A 23315-nucleotide genomic window follows, 5' to 3' on the forward strand; every position below is an offset into this window, starting at 1 on the left:
AAAAGTTTTTTTACTCATTGGGCTAAAGTACACACTCTCTCTCTCTCTCAATTCTCTCTCCATGGATTGTTGCTAAACTCCTCTCGTTCTCTCAGAGATCATGAAATCACTCAATGAGGTCTCTGCATGACCCATGACATAAGCATTATATCTTTGACATGCGTCTTTAAAGTCCTAACAAATCATTCGTGAAATCTCTCTCTCGATCGAGAAGTAACCAGACTTTTGAGGCGCGTTACGTGTATTCTTGCTTTTACTTTCCATTAAAAGACAAAGACTGGCTGAAGTCCTAATGTCTCTATTCTCTTTTTTCACCTACAAAGTCCAACCTAACTCGGGATCGATTACTGATCTGGCCTGATTTCAGCGGTCATGTATGTCGAAATTTTATTTTAATGCACTAATCGGCCGACTAATTGGGCAAATCAGTATTAATTAACCCTTTAGTTCACTAATCAGCTGATTAATACACTAATAAGCGGTTTGTTCTAAAAATTGGCCGATTAGTGCACTGTCGTAGTGCAGAGTGTACAAATATGTCCTTATAATATTTTTTTATATATTTCTCATTTTTTTTATTTTCCCTATTCTTTTATTTATCTATTTAAAGCAAGTATGGTCTGTACTCTATAGTTGAAGGTGGAGTACCCTAATCTTTATTGATTTAATTCTTAGACCATATGGATCCTTTACCCATCTAATGAATTTAATTATGTTTATTTTATGGTACACATTATTTTAAAATTATTATTTGAATTTTTATAAATCTCTGAATATTTTATTTATTAATTTAGATTTATAAAAGTAGAGATATTAATTTTACATTGATTTAAATATTCAAATAAAATCTAAAAATTCTTTTATTGAATTTTAAATAGTCAAAATTGTATGGGCCCCCCATTGTGTACATGGGCCCACCATGGCCTAGATGGTGGGGCTCATGAAAGACTCTCATGGGTGGCACGCCCCACCCATTTAGGGGGCTTTCCTTTTTGATGAATAAGATACTTTGACTTATAGTCAAAGTATTATGTGTTTTGAAAAGGAATTGGCTTGTGGAAGCTTTGAATGGTTTTTTTTGGAAGCATGAGAAGGTTTGTATATTATTTTGGAATGCACAATATTTTATATAATTTTTATTGATGGGAAAATAGTTTAGGAAATGCGGATAAAAGTTCTAGCACATTCCATAATATTGATGGCTCATCTATGAAATTGATGGTTCAAATCTCGCACCCCACAAGTCACCTAAGATCAATGGTTTATGTTCAATCTCATAAAAATAAGCAAGTCATGGAAAACTATAAGAAACGCTAATCCTATTCTTACTTTATAAATAGATGACCTCTACCTATGAAATCTCTACACCAAAATTTCTCTTCTCACTCTCTCTCTCTCTCTCTCTCTCTCTCATACACACACACACACATGGGTAGTATTAAGAAGATGATACCCTAGACTAGGTCTTGAGGGTTTGAACCTAAAGTCTAAAGTCTCATGATCATAAGGAGTTTATAGTTTCATTGAAGAGTTTGGCTTAAACTTGTTTACCCGGTTGAGATTGAATGTTTATCGTTGATCCAGTTCCATCGGATGGTGGTGACTTGGCGTGGGGTGTAATAAGAGCGGTTGAGTTAATCTCCTGCATATCTTTTGTTTCTTGCATATTTAATTATATTGTCTTTATATTCCCAATCATATGAAGCAAAGGTTGTTTTCTTTGTTTAAAGAAATGAGAAAATTGGTTTAGTGGCATCAAGGTTTTAAGATCTTGGTTTTATTTTCTTTGAAGCATGAGTTATTGTAATAAGACTACTTGTAAGTGATATTTGTAAAAATAAAAAGGGTAGAAAAATAAGAAAATAAAAATATACATACCCCGACAATATTACATTGGTATTTCTTTCATTTTTCTCAGAGACCCTTTGGAGAAAGATGAATGGCGGCCCGTCTTGTCCTTATAAATATGGAAAGCCAGAGAGAAGGAGATACAAAAAATAGACGGCAAATTACATGGCTTCTAGAAAGTGACCGTTCTCTCTATTGGGTTGCTCTTAATTAAAATTCGGGCTCTACGATCACTAGCCTCACGACATTCCCCCTCTTTGATCCTGGATTTGGTTTCATCCGTGCTCCTTCAATTTTTACTAACATTGGTATCAAAGCCATCCAGGCTCTATTTTCCTTTTTGTTTTGGATTATATTCTTTTAATGGTGGAACTTCTAGGATTTTTCATCTCACTATCGTGTTTGTCATGATCTACGCATGATATTTTCTTCTCCAATATAGTTGGCTGCCATCCATTATTGTGATTTAGATTTTTGATATTCACTAAGTGTATATCGTATCCTACACTTTTCTACAAAATTCTTTTGAAGCCCTAATAATATTCATCTTGGGGCAAGGTCAAAGTCCATTTAATATATATATATATATATATATATATATATATATATATATATATATATATATATATATATATATATATATATATATATATATATATATATATATATATATATATATATATCGGATTTCTTTGTCCCTTCTGCACTCTATATACCATTGGCGCTGCCTGTTTGCTATTCTTTGTTGCTGTGGAAGGATCACGTAGGATCTCTAATTTTTTTTTAAATTTTTGATTTCCTTTTGTTATTTTTACTCTCAAAAGTACCACCGTACGTGTCCACACGTACAACCAAGGGGTGGTTTCTCTATTCCTTTTCTTTGTGGACATAATTAGTTTTCTTTTCTTATAAAGTTAATGTTTATCTTATTAAAGCCACAAAGCAAGTCTCTGTAATTCCCCCGTTACTTTTATCTTTATCATTAAACCCATCAAGGGTTGCAAAGTAGGCCAAATAATAGGCATAATACCTTTGTGAGGATTTATCTCATTACCGATATGTCAAAGTATTTATCTCTCTTAAGTTTAAGTGTCATTTTCACCGAGGGTTTCCTCTCTGTCTTTTTTTTATTTCTCTCTCTCTAAAAAAAATCTTGCCGTCAGAAGAAATCCAATAGGTTTCCTGATTATGAATAAGAGAAAAGGATCAAAGTTGTTCTCTCACTCAATCCTAATTGTCTTTAGCGACGCTATAGTGCTTTCTTATTTTAACGTGCTATAATTTTTTTTAACCACTCATATTTTGAAAGCAATCATTTTAAATTTCTATTATTAATTTTTCTTCCAAATTTACTTGGAAGCCCAATATCAAGTGGATTATTCTTCTCTTTTAAATATAGAAGCTCACACTCCCTGTGCCATTGGAATATATTTGTTTGATAATATTGCTGATTTTGCTCACATAAACTTGATATTGCTCATGCACCCCAAATAAAATAAAGTAAAGGGGAATTTATATTATCTTTGATAATTGTAATGCTTACTTATTGATTGGGAGATTGCCTATTTCATAATTTTTTTAAGGCACCACGTAATAACTGATATTGTTTATGAAATAATTGCAGTTCTATCTGTATATATATTGACCACATAATAAATATTTTTAGTGGCTTGTTTAGGTTCTTTAGCACTTAGAAAGTATTAGGTTTCTCACACATAATTTAGCAAATGGCTAATATAATTGTAATGACTGAACTTTCTAGAGTTGAAAAAATGAATGGAACCGATTTTGGCATGTGGAAGAGGAAGATGAAATATCTACTAATCCAAGATAGAATCATATATGTACTAAAAGATGGTCCACCAGTAGTTAGTGATAAACCAATTAAAGAAGAAAAAAAAAAGGTAGAATTTTTTTTAGAAGATGACCTCATAGCACAATCATCAATGTTAACTTTTATGTAAGATGACCTTATTAAGGTTTTTGAACATCATGAAAAATTTAAAAAAATGCTGGATGCAATAAAAATAAAATATGATTCAACCTCTGAAACACACATCCAATTGCTATTAAAGCAATATAACTCATTTAAAATAAAGGAGGTTGACAATGTAGTGGAACATGTAAACAAGAAGCTTATTATGACTAAGGACTTAGCCATTGCTGGGAATAAAGTCCCTGAGCGCATGCAAGTTTCCAGTCTTAAATAGCCTTCCACCTTCATGGAAGATGATAGCAATTGCACTTAGGTTGAATGCCAAATCGCTTACATTAGTGGACCTACCTATACAACTAGGCTAATATACAACTAGGCTTAGGGCAATAACACATGAATAACGATAAAATAAGTGAGCTCATGTTTTCTTAAGGACCTCCTAAATCTAGCCAACTCAAGCTTAACAACCAGAAATTTCAAGAGAAGTTTAATAAGAGGACCACTATGTTAAAAAAATAGAGGAGCCAAGTCCTATAACCAAGAAACTAAACAAGGGCTGCCAAAATACTTTTTATGTGGTTAGCCAGGTCACTTTAAGAACCGCTGCCCACGTAATATATACCCGCAAAATCCAAATAGTAGTAGAAATAGAAGCAAGAGGTGTGAAGTTGTTTGTGTGGTTTCTGAGTGCTTGCTAGCAAACCACGACATCAAAGGATGATTGGTAGATGCAGGCGCTAATCGGCATATTGCAAGCTCAAAAGGCATCTTCGAGGACTTCAAGGAAATAAAAGTTGGGGATAAACGCATCTACATAGGGAACAACACATATTCTAATATATTAGGTGTAGGAACTTGTAGGTTGTATGTAAGGGCAATAGACCTTATATTAACTTATATATATTTTGTCCCTTTTTTGTAGCGAAATATTGTATCTATCTCCTGCTCATTAGAAAGGACTTTGAAGTCCACTTCCGATCATTGAAAGTATCAATCGAAAAGCATAAACAAATTTTGTTTGGAAACACTTGGTTGATGACCACAACTTATTCATTCTTCATATAAATGAGAAAGATGATAATAAAGTTTCAACTTATTTTGGTTATATGGATTGTGTAATGGTTGTTGATGCATATACTTGGTATCTTAGGCTTGGTCACTTAGGAAAAGACAAAATAAATAGGTCAATGAAGAAATGTCTTATTTTAAATCTAAATAACGTGGAATTTCCAATTTGTCAGTACTGCTTGTAAAGAAAAATGATTATGAAATTATTCAATAAAGGGGAGAGAGCTAATGAATTATTGAATGTGGTCTACTTAGACATTTGTGGACCCCTCATTGTTAAAACTCATAGAGGGATGTCATACTTCATCACTTTTATTGATGATTTTTTTAGATTTGGATATGTTTATCTAATCCACCATAAATCAGAAGCTTTAAATTTTTTTAAAATATATAAAAAGGAAGTAGAAAACCAATTGAGTAAGAACATCAACGTTCTTAGAACTGATAGGGGAGGTGAATACACATCAAAATATTTTCATACTTATTGTTAAGAATATGGTATTAAAAGGCATACCACTATGCCACAAAAAAATGGAATAACTGAAAGGCATAATAGAACCCTCTTAGAAATGACTAGATCCATGATGACTCATGCTAGTCTACCTAAGACCTTTCAGGGAAAAGGAATAAGCACATCCATGTATATTTTTAATAGGGTTCCAACTAAAGCAATAGATTTTACCCCTTATGAATTATGGACACGTAGAAAATCTAATCTAACCAACTTAAATAAGTGGGGTCGACTGCACATGTCCTAATTCCATATCAGCATAGAAATAAGTTAGAAAACAAAAATCTAATTTGTAATTTTATAAGATACCTCGAAGGTTCAAACAGATATCGATTTTATCATAAAGATAAAGGACTCGTTAAAAACAGAGATGCTGAGTTCTTAGAAGATTTTATTGAAGAAAAACCTCTATGTAGTGGATAATGATAATCCACTTAATATCATAGATGACTTATAACCATTACCTATATTGGATACGAATAACCTTGATCAACATAATGATGTTGAAGTACCCACACACCAAATGTTCAATGGTCAAAAGAGGTCCAGAGCTCCTCTATCATACATTGATGATTTTTATGTCTATATGAGTGAGAAGGTAGACAACCTTATTGACTTAGATGAAATCCATTACCATTTTGACTTCAATAATGCTATGAAGTCACAAAATCTCAAGAATGACTTAATGCCATGAGAGAAGAATTAGATTCTATTGAAAAAAATAAAGTTTGAGATCTATGTGATTTACCTTTAGATAGAAAACTCATAAGTTCTAAATGGGTACTTAAAAAGGAGTTAAAGTCTGATAGATATATTGATAAATTTAAAGCTACGTTAGTAGCCAATGGTTTTACCCAAAGAAAGGGAGTCGACTATGTCGACACTTATTCCCCTGTTGTAACGTTTATATCTATTAGAATAAATTTGGCATTCGTTTCATATTATAACGTAGAACTTTACCATATGGATATAAGCTTGCATTCTTGAATGGTGAACTAAAAACAATATCTCCATGAAGCAACCTGAGGGCTTCATAATTAAAGGCCAAGAAAATAAAGTATATAAATTAAATAAGTCGTTATATGGTTTATAACAATCTTCAAGATAATGGTACTTAACATTTCATGATACCATCCTACAGACGGGATGTGAAGTAAATAGATTGGACTGTGTGTATGTCTTGAAGAGTGGGAGTAAATTCACAATACTTTCATTATATGTAGATGATAGCTTATTAGTTGGAAATGACTTATAAATGATTGATAAGACTAAGTCATGGCTTTCTTTTCGGTTTGAGATGAAAGATATGAGAGAAGAATCTTATGTCCCAGGCATAAAATAACTAAAGATAGAAAATAAAAAATGTTGTGCTTGAGTCAAGAGAGATATCTTGACTCCGTTCTTAAAAGATTTAAAATGAAAAATTGTAAACCATTGTCTACTCCTATTGAAAGGGAGCAAAGTTGTCTAAGAAGGATTGTCCAGCATAAGAACAAGAAAAGCCTAACATTCCCTATGCATAAGCTATTGATAGCTTGGTATATGCAGCAAGATATACAAGACCATAGTTTGAGCTATGCCGTAGGACTTATTAGTAGATATTAAAATAATTCCGACATAGCTCATTGGAAAGCAGTAAAAAGAATTCTAAGGTACATTAGCTTAATGAGACTTAAATTTTTTTAAGTTAGTCAGTTTTCATGAGTGACAAATCCGCATTAGTGTGAAAATCCACATGTTGGACATTTGTTATGGGAGGCATATTCGTGAAAGCGTGAGAAAAACCTCATGACAAGATATAGTGTCATAGCCCCGCCCCTATTTTGTTTTTTAAGACGAAATCAAAGAAAACCACGAAAGAAAGCCAAATTCCAAACTCAACCATACACAGTTGGAGAAACAAAAACCAAAATATACAATTTCCAGAGTATTACAAATTGTCCAAGGCGCCAAAGGCCCAACAACAAAAATACATAGCTTCACAACAAAACCGCTATATGGCCAACTTCCATCTAACATTTAAAATCAAAAGGAAGTTCTTCGTCAAGTGCGGGTCTTCAACCACCAGTCGCGATCACCCAACTGTCGGTCTTCGATCCGCGACCTATCACTCTACATTCAAGAAAGTCAAAAGAATGAGCTATGAAGCCCAGTAAGTAGATCAAAGTGCCATGCATTCCTGTCTGTACACTGTTATTTACAATCGTCTCCAAGATTCATGCAGGTTTCAACATGGAATCATGTATCTCAATTTCATTAGCAGTGTGTCGTGAGTGATTTCTTTAATGGTGAAGTAAGCACAAATCAGATATTAGATATCCCATGAGCTAACAGTCTATCAAATCTTTTCCATTAAAATAATAGATCATTAAATTTAGACAAACATGTATGAACTATATGCAATCCTAATGTCGCATACTCCCGAAGTAGAAGCCCTGTCAATCAGGCCAAGCCAATTCCATTGCTTAAGACTTTTACCATTTTTCAGGAGGGAATACAATGAAAAATGGATGACCCATTTTGTAATGTCTTCACACACACACATAGTCCCTAGCACGCTTTGGAGCTTTTGACAGGCAGAGGCTTTGCAAGACATGATCATCTCCTTATGCCCTTATGTCGAGAAAGCATTACTCTACCATTGGGTGAACCAATGCGTAGTGGCCATATAGATTTGGGGGGCGCGACCCACCCAAATATTTACATTCACATTCTAAGTCTCATCTTATCATGGGTAGTCAAGGAAAGATCTCAACTATAAGCACAACTTTCTTATCATATCACATTACATTACACTACACTACCAACAGATGACCCATTACGTAGTGCCTTATATCACATTCTTATTATACCATATCGTACTACTAATAGATGACCCATTGCATAGTGCTTCATATCACATATGAGGCATGTCTGATGACAACCTTGCACATTCACTATCACATAGGCATTCACCATTTCATGAACATCCACCATTTCATAAGCATGTCTTATTACAACCATGCATATTGAACATTTCATAAACATTCACCATTTCATAAGTATGCCTTATTACAACCATGCATATTCAACATTTCATAAACATTCACCATTTCATTAGCATGTCTTACTACAACCTTGCATATTCAATTCATAAACATTCACCATTTCATAATCATGTCTAACTACAACCATGCATATTCATCATTTCATAAGCATGTCTTATTACAACCATACATATTCAATATCTCATAAATATTCACCATTTGATAAGCATTAACTATTTCATGGGCATGTCTTATTTCAACCATGCATAGTCAATAATTCATAAGCATGTCTTAGTACAATAATTCACAAGAGAGCAGAAACTTCAGTATGATAGTCCCTTAGACAAATGGGCATAGCTACCAATCCATAAGAAATTTCATCATCGTTCCAAATTTTTTTTGAAAATAGACTCACTCATCTTTCATTTAAAAGTGGTTTAGCCTCAATCAATGACATATTGATTAGTGAACAGTTCCACATAAAATCATATAACAGTCCTGAAAAATAGCAAGAATTTCAGTGTGACAGTCTCTTAGAGATCTAGGTATAACTTCCAATCCACAAATACTTTGGTCATGATTCCAAAACCATTTTGAAAGTAGATCACTCATATTCCATTTAAAAGGGGTTTCGCCCCAATCAGAGACATATTGATCAGTGAACAGTTCCACATAAAAGCATATAACAGTCTTAGAAAATAGCAGGAATTTCAGTATGACTGTCTCTTAAAGAATTGGGCATAACTTCCAATCCACGAAGAATTTGGTTATAGTTCTGAAACCCTTTTGAAAATAGATTCACTCATATTTCATTTAAAAGTAGTTTGGCCTCAATCAGAGATATATTATTTAGTAAACAATTCCACATAAAATCATATAATAGTCCTAGAAAATAGCAGGAATTTCAATGTGATAGTCTCTTAGAAAATTGGGCATAACTTCTAATCCATAGAGAATTTGGTCATAGTTCAAAAACTATTTTGAAAATAGACTCATTTGCATTTTATTTAAAAGTGTTTTGGTCTCAATCAGAGACATATTGGTTAGTGAACAGTTCCAATTAAAAACATGCAAGGTTTGTTAGAAATTCAGTTCAAAGTTTTGGCATACTGCAAAGAATGACTGATAACTTCCCAACCAAAATAGGCATTAATACAAAGTCTTTTCCATCTTAAAATAGATTCACAGGGGTATCTTCCCACTAAATTTTATAACCAACATAGGTGTCTTCAAGATTCAAACTATCACACCATTAAGAGTCACAGTTCTGGAAAAATAGGGCACAATCTAGCATAATTTCAGTAACATACATCCACCCCATATTTACAATTACACTCACATGCATACTTAGATTTCATACTAAGCAATTAAACAAATCATGGATGGTAGATCTACTTACTTGTATCCAAAAGAACTCCGAGTTCCCCACACAGGCTCCCCTTAAATGCCAATCTTCTAAGGATGGCCAAGCCTAAGATTCTAAGTTTTTGAAAGGAAGGTCGTGAGAGAGAGAGCAAAAACTCTTGAGAGGGGTGTGAAGGGGGTTATATAAGCAAAGAGGGGGAGGCAGCATGCATGTGGCATGCAAGGGGTACAACGTGGCATCTAGTGGCATCCAGGTGGCTTACAGTGGCATACAAGTGATGAACATGTGCCACATGACACCCATAGAAGTTCCCTGGATGGCCCTATACATTCACTCTCGGCAGCAACGCGCACGGCAGTGTCGCCTAAGGCAGTAATGCGCATGGCGGTGTCGCGCATGGTAGTGATGTGCACGGTGGTGTTGCGCACGACAGTGACACGCACAACAGTGTCACGCATAGTAGTGACGCATGTGGCGGTGTTACGCACAGTAGTGACGTGCACGGCTGTGACACACACGGTGGTGACGCACACAATGGTCTTGTGCATGGCTGTGACACCCATGGCGGTATGCGCATGACGGTATCCTCGTCACGTATATACACACGGTGGTATCACTTGCACGTACGACAACATCCCCTGCACACATGGCGGTATCACTTATGCACACGACGGCTTACATGCAAGGCGACATCCCTTGCACACACGACGGTATCACTTGCAAGCATGACGGCTTATACGCACGGTGAAATCTCTTGCACACACGGCGGTATCACTACACGCATGGTGGCTTAGATGCACGTCGGCTTACACACACGACAACATCCCTACTTAATGCCGAAAAGTGTGGGCCCTCATATATTGTCTTAAAGGTCATACTCAAAGTGGGAGTATGGATGTAACTTATTATTATGCTCAACCGTCATAGCCAATTGGAAGATGTTGACATGTATGGCTATGAGACCTCACGTGGTCTTACCTACAATTATAGGCTCCCCTCTCTGATCTCGAGTTTGATTTCATCTGCGTTCTATGAATTTTTACTAATATCGTGGATTCAGAAGTGAAGGAGGGGAGTAGATACATGATTAATTACTCTCCCTCCCACACCACTGCGTTGATAAACCACAGTCCTTATTGTCACTTGGAAGTTGGAATATACTATATTCCTAACCAAGTGAAATCAAAATGCATTCATTTCAGGCAAGCTTTTTGTGCTTCCCTTACAGCATAAACCTTATGTACTTCCCCTTATCCAACCGTCCATTCTGAATGGAGGGCTAAGATTGCCACAATCACTATGTCACGTCTCTACATTATTTTATGTTTAATTTTTTTTCTATAAACTATTTTGACACCAAATTTTGGACGTCCGATCCTTTATTAAACTTGCACTAGCGAAAAATATAAAAACATTATTTCCAATAAAATAAAATAACCAAAATACCTTTGAAAATTTCAAGGGGTATTTTGGTCATTATATTTTATCAATAATTTATTTTTAATATTTTTTATAGGTGCGCCTCAATGAGAATATGGCACACACCAAATTTTATATCCATACAATTTGTATAAAAATAAATAAAAATAAAATACTTTGAGACATCGGATCTAAGATCAAACGGAGAGTGGCTCTCTTGATCAAAATTGGATGGCTGGATGGTAGGGAAATCATAGATCTTCTATGCTGTAGGGGAAGTATAGAAACCTTTCCCCTTAAAAAAAGGTGTAAGTCACACTTTTCGAATGAAGTGCGACTTGGTGTTTTAATAAGTCACCACTTTTCTTTCGAGTTAGTGTCTCCCACTCAAGGTTCTAAAATCCGTTTGGTTTTTTATTTGGATCGCTGAATTGGATAGGAATAGGTCAAGACCAAAGTAATTCCAGGATAGTATGGGTCCAGCTTGGTTTCCCCAATATTTTCTTTGGTCCCCTCTAAATCCCCACTCAATAAACTTTATTTCAAATTTTGCTTTATTTTTCAGATTTTGTTTTATTTCATTTGTTTTAAAATATTTTTTGAATCACCAATTAGAACCGATCCAAACCCGATTTGGATCGCCAATCCAGCGATCTAATAGGGATCAAAGGTTGAATGATTTGCTCTACCGATCTAGGTTTTAAAAAACACTACTCCCACTAAGTAAGCCAAAGTCTAATGGAGTGAAATAGAAAACTTCTGAGATAGAGCACCGTTAATAAGGGTGTCGATATTTATCAAAATATAGGGAAAATTTTGAAAAAAATCTCATTTTTTATCAAATTTAAAAATAATTTAATATACTTTCTATTTTACACTCAACTCTATCTTTTAAGAGTGTACATAATATTTTAGTTTTATTTTCCTTTTTACGTATCAGATTGAGCTCAAACTTGGGGAATTGATATTTATTACCACAGAAAATTCATAAAAGGTATTAAAAAATATTTTAAAATAGATAAAATAACCAAAATGCCCCTAAGATTTTATAATTTGTAGGGTATTTTGTTCATCTTTATTTAATTTAATTATATTTTTCTTATTTTTTGTAACAAGTTATGGTCGGATGTATGGATGCCCAAAATTTAAGCATAATAGGATATATAGAAACAATAATAGAATTAAAATACAATATAACTATAAAAATATGGGACTTAAGTGTAACATATACATAAGACTATTTTAAAAATTTAAAAATAATATAATTAAATTAAATAATAAGGACCAAAGTGCACCTACAAATTTCAAAATTTTAGGGATACTTTGATTATTATATTTATTTTAATATATTATTTGTTATTTTTTTATAAATGTGAGGTGGCGACAAGTATCATGTCCCTAGAAGAGAAAAAATATTAAAATACAATATCCACTTCCAAAAGTGGGATTTGAGCATGAAATATAAAATCTATAGGACGATTTTTAATTTTGATAATAAAATGGGCCTTTTCTTAAATTTCACTATATAAAAATTAATTATCAAAAATAAATTTGATTTTTTACCTTTTTTTTCACTCATCATTTAACTATTTTATAAAATAAATAATCTGTTTTTACGCTTTAAGCGCCATTTTCTCTTGTATGGTCAAAGTTAGCAATGCGTCCAATTCTAGATGTAAAATCTATCCCAAAGATGGAACAATATGGGATTAAGGCAAGTGCATGATTGACTTAACTTAGGCGACTGCAGTAACTGCCACAAACCACATTGCACCATAAAGGTTCAATCCCGTAATGATCGTTGACCGCTTCATTTTTGGTACCGGCTACTTGGTCTCTTGCTGCTGACGTAATAGTTTTTATTTTTTTTTCTAAATTTATAGTTTTAAATAAAAATATTTATCTCTAGTCCGTTCTAGAGTCCTCATTGGACAACTTTAATAGGTCACTTTCAATATTACAATATTTATAAAAATGAGTTTTGATCTCCATTATTGTACTTTTAATGTTATTCGATGTTATGACAATAAAACACCTAAAAAACAAAAAATTAATAGATTTTTACCAAAATACCTTTGGTCTTTCCCATACGTCTTACCTCCTAAAGTGTATTTTTGTACGGAAAAAGTATATAAAAGGACTATTTACGTTTAGCACACAGAAGTCACGATAACTCTTATCTTTTATATCTCAAATAGAAAGGTTGTGAGCATGTCATTCAATAAACTCAAAGATAAAAAAAAAAAAAACATTTATCGTATATTATAGCTACTAATTTGACAACTAATAACTAGGAGTGATTGTGACCATTGGAGGAAAAATTGGGCATTCTAACCGGTAACTACCTGGTTAGATCGAAAGCAGCCACTAATTAGTTCTAGTTTTGGCCAGTTTTTGTGACTGGCAAGGTATTTTTTAAAAAAATTAATAATTTTTTTAAAAATATAAATATCCCAAAAAATAAGGGATTTTATTTGTAATGTATTTTTTATATTTTTTATCATTATGGAAAAGATTGGAAATTTTTTGGCCATTAATATTTATTTTTACATTTTTTCACCTTTTTAGAAAATTTTAAAAATATACCTGGTCACAAATCAATTTTTTAAAATCCATTTTTCATTAATTTTCAACTTCATTTGGATGTGCTTTGTTTAATCATTTTTTAAATATACCTTTCATATTTTATTAGATTTATTTTATATATTTTTTATTTTCTTAACACTTTTTTGATTGTCGGGGCTTGTTCGATTAGATTTACCGGTTGGCTAGTTGAACCGCCGGGCCCATGTCCAGTTAACTGTTCCAGTTCGATTTTTTCTACATTGTGACCTCATGATTAAAAAAAAGAAAAAGATAAGTAGTGTTAGTATTTTTGGTTTGAAAAGTGCTTAAATGTATTTCAAAACAATAATATGGTTTATTATTCTTTCCTAATTTGCTTTGACTATAGTTTAAATGTTCTTTCTTAAGTTGTTATGAGGAGAAAGCAAGATGTGGGTTTGAGTCTCACATTGAAGAAGAGAGTTTCTTGAGTTGTATTTAAGAGCATGTATTCCCATGCTATATACTCTTAATATAAAGGAGATAGAAGGTGCATGTGCGGAGCATGTGAAGCGTGAGACATGGACGCACATATTGTGAGAAAGTGTGGGCATTTGATGTCGCACTTTACATACCCATCAAGTGAGTTAAGAGGTTGTATGTAACTTGTAACTGTTGGTGGTGCATGTTACCACCACTATAGTAAATACGCTTCAGTAAATATATAGCTGCCTTGTGGCTCTATATAAAGTGGTTTTTTCGCCATAAGAGATAAAGACTTTTTATAATCCTTGCATTTCTCTCAATAGACCACTTTTTACGATCCTTGCATCTCTCTCAATAGTTGCATCTCTCTTAATAGATCATTCTCTGCACTTCTAATGAGCAAACCAGTGGGCTAAATTCTCTCTCTACTCGATTTTACCTCTTTCAACTCTTTAAACTATCAAGACTCCAATGTCTCATGTGTGGGTTCCAAGCTCAGGTGCATATAGCTTAGAAGTATTGTAAAAAATCTATCTATTTTCCTGTATCTTGAAGACGAATTGTCCTTCTTATGCACATCGAAGGAGGGCAAATATCGTCCTGAGATAGCGCTCGTGCGTGTGTAAAAACAAGAAGGTTGAGATCTAAATTTTTGAAATCATACCTTTTTCCGCCTCATTTTACGCACCTAACTCCCTTCCAACGAATAGTCTCATAGTATATAGTCCCGTCTCTCTTTTAGCCGTCTCTCTTTTAGCTATTATTAGAACCGATACTTTTGCCATTATCAACAAAAAAAAAATTCTAATACTCTCGCTAAAGCATAAATTATTTGAAATGAGATCCAACGTACTTGATAAATGCAAAGAGTCGACTTTAACACTCTTAAAGGGATCCCTGGATTTTTTTAATCGGAGAAAAGTCGATCCTCGAATTGAGATTTACTGAAATTGATATTTTCTGGAATCTGACGTATATCGTTTGGAGAACATCCGGTAGAAATCAAATACATGTAAATTCCTTGTTTGGATTGCATGAAATATTATTTTTTTTGGATATGCAAATCCTTTTTTTCTCTCTCTAAAATTTTTGAGATAATTTCTCTCTCCAATTTTTTTTCTAAAATTTTAATACACTCTCTTTCAAAACCATAAAATTTGAAATAGTCTATCTCTCTAAAAATTTTGAGATAGTTTCTCTCTATAAAATTATATATATTTTCTCTCTCTAAAATTTGATAAAGTTGTACTTTGTAAAATTTTGAGATACTTTCTCTCTCTAAAATTTAGGATAGTTTCTCACAATAATTTTTTTAAATAGTTTCTCTCTCTAAAAAATTTCAAGTAATTTCTCTCTCTAAAATATAATATAGTTTCTCTCTCTAAAATTTTAAAGCACTTTCCCTCTCTAAAACTTAAAATTTGAGATAGTTTATTTCTAAAAATTTTAAGATAGTTTCTCTCTCTAAAAAAAATAGGTACTTTCTCACTCTAAAATTTGATATAGTTTCTCTAAAATTTTAAGGTGCATTCTCTCTCTAAAACCTAAATTTTATGATAGTTTTTCTCTCTAAAATTTAAAATTTGAGATACTTTATCTATATAAATTTTTTTAAATAGTTTTTCTCTTTAAAAATTTTAGGTACTTTCTCTATCTAAAATCTGATATAATTTCTCTCTTTAAAGTTTTAAGATATTGTCTCTAAAACTAAAAATTTGAGAAATTTTCCCTCTCTAAAATTTTCAAGTAGTTTTTTTTTGTAAAATTTGAATAAACTCTCTCTCTCTCTCTCTCTCTCTCTCCTCTCTCTCTCTCTCTCTCTTTCTAAAACTTAAAATTTTAGATAGTTTCTCTATCTTAAAAGTTTTAAATAGTTTATCTTTCTAAAAAAAATTTGTACTTTCTCTATCTAAAATTTGATAGAGTTTATCTCTCTATAATCTTAAGATATTTTCTCTCTTAAAAAGTTAGACCTTGAGATAGTTTTTCTCTCTACAAATTTTCAGGTAGTTTCTCTATCTAAAATTTGATATAATTTCTAATATCTAAAATTTTAGTATGCTCTCTCTATTAAACTTAAAATTTGAGATAATTTCTCTTTATAAATGTTTTGAGGTACTTCTCTCTAAAATGTTGTAAGTAGTTCATCTCTCTAAAATTTAATGTAGTTTCTCTATCTAAAATTTTAATATATTTGCTCTCTAAAACTTAATATTTGAGATAGTTTCTCTCCCTAAAATTTTAATTTGGTTTATTTAAAATTTTAAATTTGAGATAGTTTATCTTTCTAAAAATTTAAGATAATTTATCTTTCTAAAAAAAATTATATATTTTCTCTCTAAAAACGTTTGTATATTTTCTCTCTTAAATATTTTGTATGCTTTCTCTCTAAAATTTGATGCAGTTTCTCTCTCTAATATTTTAATATATTTTCTCTCTCCAAAATTTAATATAGTTTCTCTCTCTAATATTTAAATATTTTTTTTGTTCTTCAGCGGCAAAATGGGTCATTTCCATGAATCTTTCAATTCCATCAATTTTGGTAGAATTGAGCATTCCGGAATATCACAAAAATTCCAATTCCAATGAAAATGTCAATTCTAAGCGAACCAAACACGTTTCAGGAATAGTGACTCCTTTAAATCTGAATCCAAAGTACCAAACAGACTTTAAAAGAAAAACATATCTATAATCATCTTTTGTAAAATATCAATTATACCCCCAATGAATTGCAAAATGAGAAGCACAAGAAAGGGGGTTTTATTCTCCATTTCGTTTTTTACCAAATGGCTTTTTATTTGTAGGATTTTTCATTATTCAAAAGCTTTCATATATTGAAAAAAAGAAAATTAAAAAGCTGTGTCAAGAATGAAAAAGAATTAACGTAAATTAAACATAAAGATAAAATGGACATCATAAAATTTTAATGCAAGGTTAATGACAAAATCACGCGAGTCATTCATACTAAACTGTTAACATATGGATATGGATACGTATCGTACTGATGCATACTAGTATGGATACGTATGGATACATATATCTTGAGAAGAGAAAACACGAAGATGAGTTTCCTTCTTTTATGCCGAAACAAGCAAAGAGAGAACGCTCTTTGAGGCCCAATTTTGGGACACGCTCTTCGAGGCTCAGTTTTTGGACACACATCCCCTGTTCTCGGTATACAGGCCCACTCTATGATACACAAGTCGTGTATGGTTCAGCCTATGCTGCAGAGGTCGTGTATGGTGGGGTGGCAGGGGTGGTTGATGGAGCAGCAACTAGTGGTCGAGAGGCTTTTCCCGGCAGAAGGCGGTGGTGTGAGCGGGCGCAACCAGATTTGGTGGAGAGTTCGGGTGCTATGTTGTGATTCGGAGGATGCTGCCCGGGTATTTTGGGGAGCGAGAGTGAAGCATCTGAGTGTAGCACCTCACCCCGTTCTTGGACATTCCTTCTCTATTTTTCTCTCTAAAAATTGTTCTTTACTCATTCCCTTGCTTTTCTTTCTAATCAGTGCAATATCTCTTGAATAGTCTATAGGTTCCCTTCCCTTGCCTTTTTTAGTGGTTGAATACTACTCGTAAAAGTCACGCACTTTGAAATGATTTTGTTGGAAGAACTTTTTATTACCCTCTTTGCAAAAGTGACGGTGCACCAATATTTACATGACAGACCTTTGGAGTAAGTGCAAATATAAGTACATGTGACAGTTGAATCTGATTGCACCTCTATGTTCATCTGGCATCAAAAAGATAAACCATTAGTGACATGCTACCCTATGATGTCATATCTATTTTGGATCTTACTGTTCTTAACTTCGAATTTAAGGTCCAACTGTGCTTGTTGATCTGCTTATTTCTATTGGCTCTTTCAAGTGTCTCAAATTTGATGATCGAAGTTCTAGATCCTAGTTGATAATAAACTTTTTCCTTACTTGATTATGTTTAATGATTGAGTTTTTCATTACTCAATCCCATTAGATGATGAAGTTTTCTGTTACTCCATCATGTGTGATGATCGAGTTTACTCGATCCTGTCTGATGATCAGGTTTTTTGTTACTCGATCCTGTCTAATGATAGAATTTTTCGTTACTTGATCCCATCTGATGATTGAGTTTTTCGTTATTGGATCTCGTTTGATGATTGAGTTTTCAGTTACTCGATCTAGTATGTTTCGAATGCCGGTTTGTCTGCTGTTGATTGAACTTTTGTTACTTGATCCAGGATGTTCTTGAGGCCCTATGCTCTTGAGGTTTGCCGTTGTTCAAGCAATTTGAACATGGTGACCACTGTTTTAATCGGTCACGCGATGAGCTGAAGACCTGAAGACCTAAAGATCCAACTCGTTCGTTTATGTAACTAACCTGAAGACCTGAAGATCCAACTCATTCGTTTATACAACTTATTGTTCAAACTCTAGATGCTTTGTGTCAAAGCATCTTGAGTTTGAGGGAGGGTGTTAACGTATGGATATGGATCGTACTGATTCATATCAGTATGAATATGCATATGTATGGGTATATATCTCTTGATAGGATTAGGATGTCTAATCTTCGATGGGGGCTTAAGGCCCAAATACATAGAAATATAGTTTCTAACATAAACTAATGTTGATAATGGGCTAGGCAACCTAGATATTAAAAAGCTACGTTGTGGGCCACGAAATGTGGTCCCGAGGGCCACCCAAGCTAGCCCTATCCAACCCTTTTGACGCAGACCTACAAGACCAGGGCGATGTTAGGGCTTGCCCTAATTCCGATAGAGGATGCATAGACCATTATAGGAAAAATCAAGCAGTTCAATTCATAACTGCCCCCCGGTTGGTGGCCAGTTTTGGTGAATCGGTTGGTATTTTAAAAAAAATTCAAACAATCTTATTAAAAATCTCAAAACAAAAAGAGATTTTGTTTGTAATACATTTTTTAATGTTTTTCATCATTTTGGAAAATATTGGAAATTGTTTTGGCTATTATTACATATTTTTACATTTTTTCATTTTTTTTTAGAAAATTTCAAAAATATCTCTAGTTATAATTGATTCTTTAAAATCTATTTTTTCATTAATTTTCAACTTCATTTGGATGTGCTTTGTTTAAAGATGCTTTAAATATATTTTTCATATTCTATTTTTTTTTTTTTATATATTTTTTATTCTTTTAACATTTTTTGACCGTTTGGGACTTATTAGGTAGGTTGAACTGGCAAGTTCACTAGTTAGGCCAGGCGAACTGCTTTTGACTCCATGTCAGTTCACCACTCCGGTTCGATTTTTCCTACACTGATTCAGACCTTATGGTAAAATTACTGAATTTATTGGTCGAAGGGTAAAGTCAGCCATTTAGCCTTCTTAGAAATAGGAGAAAAAAAAAAAGGTTTCTCATTTTTTTTGTTTTTTCTTTAAGACTCAGTTTCTGTGGCCAACTTTACATATGCATAAATGTGGGCTCATTAATAAATTTATTTTTGAGATGACGTTCTAAACTTGATTTTTAAAAACACGTAATCTCTAACAGGGGAAATCATGAACATGAAAAAATAATAAAAATAATAAAAATTTTAGTAAAAAAACATTTGGAGCATTAGTTTCCATTGTTTTCAAATGGAACACATGAGGTCAAGCCCCCATGAAACAATTTTCCTTGTCTTTATTGTTTGTTTTGCAATTCAGTAATAGGAAGTGATGTTGAGATGCAATGTTGCTTGACGTCACCAGTCGTGCCACCCCATTCCTCGTAAACAGAAAAAAATGAGGACAAAAATGGGCATTATCAATGCAACGGCATTAAAAGAAGCAGGAGGTCTCACTTGCTCGCTGCTCCGCCAAAGCGATGGACCACGGTGGAAGGCTGGTGGTTCTGTGCGGCGTGGGGTGGGCGGAGGTCTTACTTGCCGTCCTCTGTTTCCTCGTGCTCCACTACAAGCCTTTCATCACTTGGCCCCTCCTCCGCGACCTCCCCGCCCTCCTTATCAACCTCCCCCGCATCCAGGACTGGACTGCTGATGTCCACGGTGCCGTCGGCGGCACCTTCACCGCCCGCGGTCCCATCCTCACCGGAATGCGTCTCGTTCTCACCTGCGACCCCTGCAACGTGGAGTACATCCTCAAGACCCGCTTCTCCAACTTCCCCAAAGGCCCGGACTTTCAAGACATTTTCCGGGAGCTCATGGGTGACGGCATCTTCAACACCGATGGCGACGAGTGGCAGGCTCAGCGGCGCACCGCAAATGCTCATGTCCGCTCGAAAGCCTTTCGAACATTCTTTGAGAAAAAGAGTCGTGAGCTCGCCTTCATCAACTTGGTGCCTATACTAGGCAGAGCAGCTGAAGAGGGGGCGGCAATCGACTTGCAGGACCTCATCATGAGATACACGGTGGACGCGACCTGTGCGGCCCTGTTCGGTGAGGCTATCGGCTACCTTGCGCCTGAGCTCCCACTCGTGCCCTTTGCCCAGGCTGCGGATGAGGTCATGGAGGCGGTTGTGGTGAGGCACGTCCTGCCGCACATGTGGTGGAAGCTGATGCGCCTGCTGGGCCTCGGCATGGAATCCCGACTAGCCAAGGGCGTGCGCACCATGGATGAGTTTGTGGCACGTCAGGTGGTGAGTGCAAGAGGCAGAGGTAGTGGTGGTGGAGACCTGCTGTCGATCTTTGCGACGGGCGATGTGTCTGGGACTGATAACAAATACTTGAGAGACGTCGCAGTGAACTTCTTGATAGCAGGGAGGGACACAACGGGAGCAGCCCTGGCTTGGTTCTTCTGGCTCGTGAGCAGGCACCCTGAGGTCGAGGCCAAGATCTTAGCCGAGCTCAAGGAGAAGGGCACCAAGGACCTGAGCGAGCTCCACTACCTCCACGCCGCCTTATCCGAGACTCTACGTCTCTACCCCTCGCTGCCATTAGACCACAAGGGAGTTCGAGAAAAGGATGTTTTACCGGACGGCACCACTGTGGAACCAGGGACAGTGATCGTGTACAGTATCTACGCCATGGGAAGGATGGAGTGGATATGGGGAGAAGACTGCCTCAGATTTAAGCCAGAGAGGTGGGTTGGAGAAGACGGAAAGCTCAGAGCAGAGAGCGGTTTCAAATTTCTGGCCTTCAATGGAGGCCCGAGGACCTGCCTGGGAAAGGAGGTGGCCTTTGTGCAGATGAAGTGCGCTGCGGCCGCGGTGCTAAGCTCGTTTCGACTGGAGGTGGTGGCAGGCCACAGGGTCTCGATGAAGCCTTCAGTGATACTGGTCATGAAAGATGGCCTCAAAATGAGAGTCAGGGAAAGGCTGCCGGGAGTTGCAGGAAAACCTATTTTCCGGCGAGTTTAGGCTGATTCCGGCGGTGAATGTAGAGAGAAATGATTTCCTCCTCCTGTCCACGTGATGCAAATGTTATGGCTAAGGGATGTTTGGTGATTGTTGTTTCCTGTTTTTAGTGTTTTTCTGGAAAAGAGTCGGGTGTCTCCAGTCCCGCGTGCTATATTCTCAGTGGTCCAACCTAAGTTCTTGTCTTTTTTTTCTTTTTTTTTGGTTTTTTCAACTGGCTGAAAACCTTCCACTCTCTCCGTGTTTTCCATTTTGAGAAAGTTTATGTAAGCCTGCAGCTTTATTATTACACTTCAAAAATCCAAAGGAGAGTTTGGATTTTGAAAAACCCATCTTGGCCTCGAGCGTAGATATAAAGTTAAAAATAAATAAATAAAGTAAAAAATAATAATTTAAGTCTAAAAAATAGTGTCTCGTAATCAGTTATCTAGATAGTTTACTTTCAAGATTTTTAAATGTTTATAAATTTACTTGATTTATAAATATTTTAGAATTTTAAATTTCATAATTAGAGTTGAAATGAATTTACAAGCCATTATAAGATTTCTAACACTAAAACTGCATCTTCCGCCAAAATTTAGAAGTATATTTTAGGGAAAAAGTTCATATAAGGTTGCAACCTTAAAATGTAGAATTACAGATGTACCTTAGAAATCCATAAGGTTGTTTTAATATTGAAAAACCCTCCAGTTGATCATCTTGACATAGAGATGTATGAATGTGACAAAAAAAAGAAGATTTTTGAGTCCTGAAAATAGTGCATCTTATAACACATTATTTAGACCGTCTATTTTCAAGATTTTCATATGTTTATATATCTACTTGATTTTAACCATTTTTGGAGTTTAAAATTTTATAATTAGATAAATTTTATAATTAGATATGAAAATAGATTTTCAAATAATACTAATAATTTCTTACACCAAAATTATATGTTATGATCAACTTTGGAGATCCACCTTAATTGAATTGTTTAAGGTTGTAATTTTAGAGAACCACACCCATATTTTAGTATAAGGTGGACATCTTATACAAACTAGTGTTGGAAACTACTACTTGGGCATGCCCAATCTGAGTTCTCATATCGTGTTTGAGTAACTCTGCCCAAGTAGTGTCGAGTACTAAAGCAACAAAAAAATAGTTAAACAAAAAAAAGAAAAAAGAAGAAAAAAAATGTGTGTTTAAAGTAAGATTAAGCAAAACAAATCAAAATGAGGTTGAACAAGTAGTTAAAAAACTAGATTTTAGAAAATCAAGTTGTGAGTATGGATATTTTCAAAATAATTCAAAAGAGATGGAATATTGTAAAAATAAGTATTTATGGTCAAAACAATTTTCATTTTTTTTGAAACGATAGAAAACATAACTAAACATAACTCAAATAAATTTTTTAAAAGTATTTTATATGTTTTAATATCATCAAGTTGCACACCCTCGAGCTAAGAAAGGGCTCCAGATCGAGTGACTTGGCCCACTTCTCAAGTGTGACTTTCGGATCACCCAGAATAGGGTAGTATAACCGGAGAGGGTTCAAACTTAACATTATTTATATAAACAAAATCCAAAATTTTGAAAATTTTCGACCAATATCTTTGACCTGGTGACAAAATTAAAATAAAAACTTAGAAATAAAAGGCCTGACGTAGCATCACTTATGCACAACACAAAATATGACTATGCAGTTCCATTCCAAAAGTAGATTTTTTTAGAAATTTTTTTTTTTGGTAATTTAGTGAGAAAGACTGGCCCCTACCGAGTTTTTCAATAGACCGCAGAGTTTCAATAGACTGAAGAGTTACAT

General features: G+C 34.5%; 1 non-coding gene across 1 annotated transcript; it reads left to right on the forward strand.

The window, feature by feature from the left end:
- Positions 1-20026: 20026 nt before the first annotated feature.
- On the forward strand, positions 20027-21517 carry LOC18423828 (cytochrome P450 86B1). Its single transcript, XR_016053981.1, has one exon. It is a non-coding gene; the product is annotated as a cytochrome P450 86B1 (transcript).
- The last annotated feature ends 1798 nt before the right edge of the window (positions 21518-23315 follow it).

Source organism: Amborella trichopoda, chromosome 4 (genome assembly GCF_054954075.1).
Source record: "Amborella trichopoda isolate Santa Cruz 75 chromosome 4, AtrichopodaSantaCruz75HAP2 v2.0, whole genome shotgun sequence".
NCBI lineage: Eukaryota > Viridiplantae > Streptophyta > Magnoliopsida > Amborellales > Amborellaceae > Amborella > Amborella trichopoda.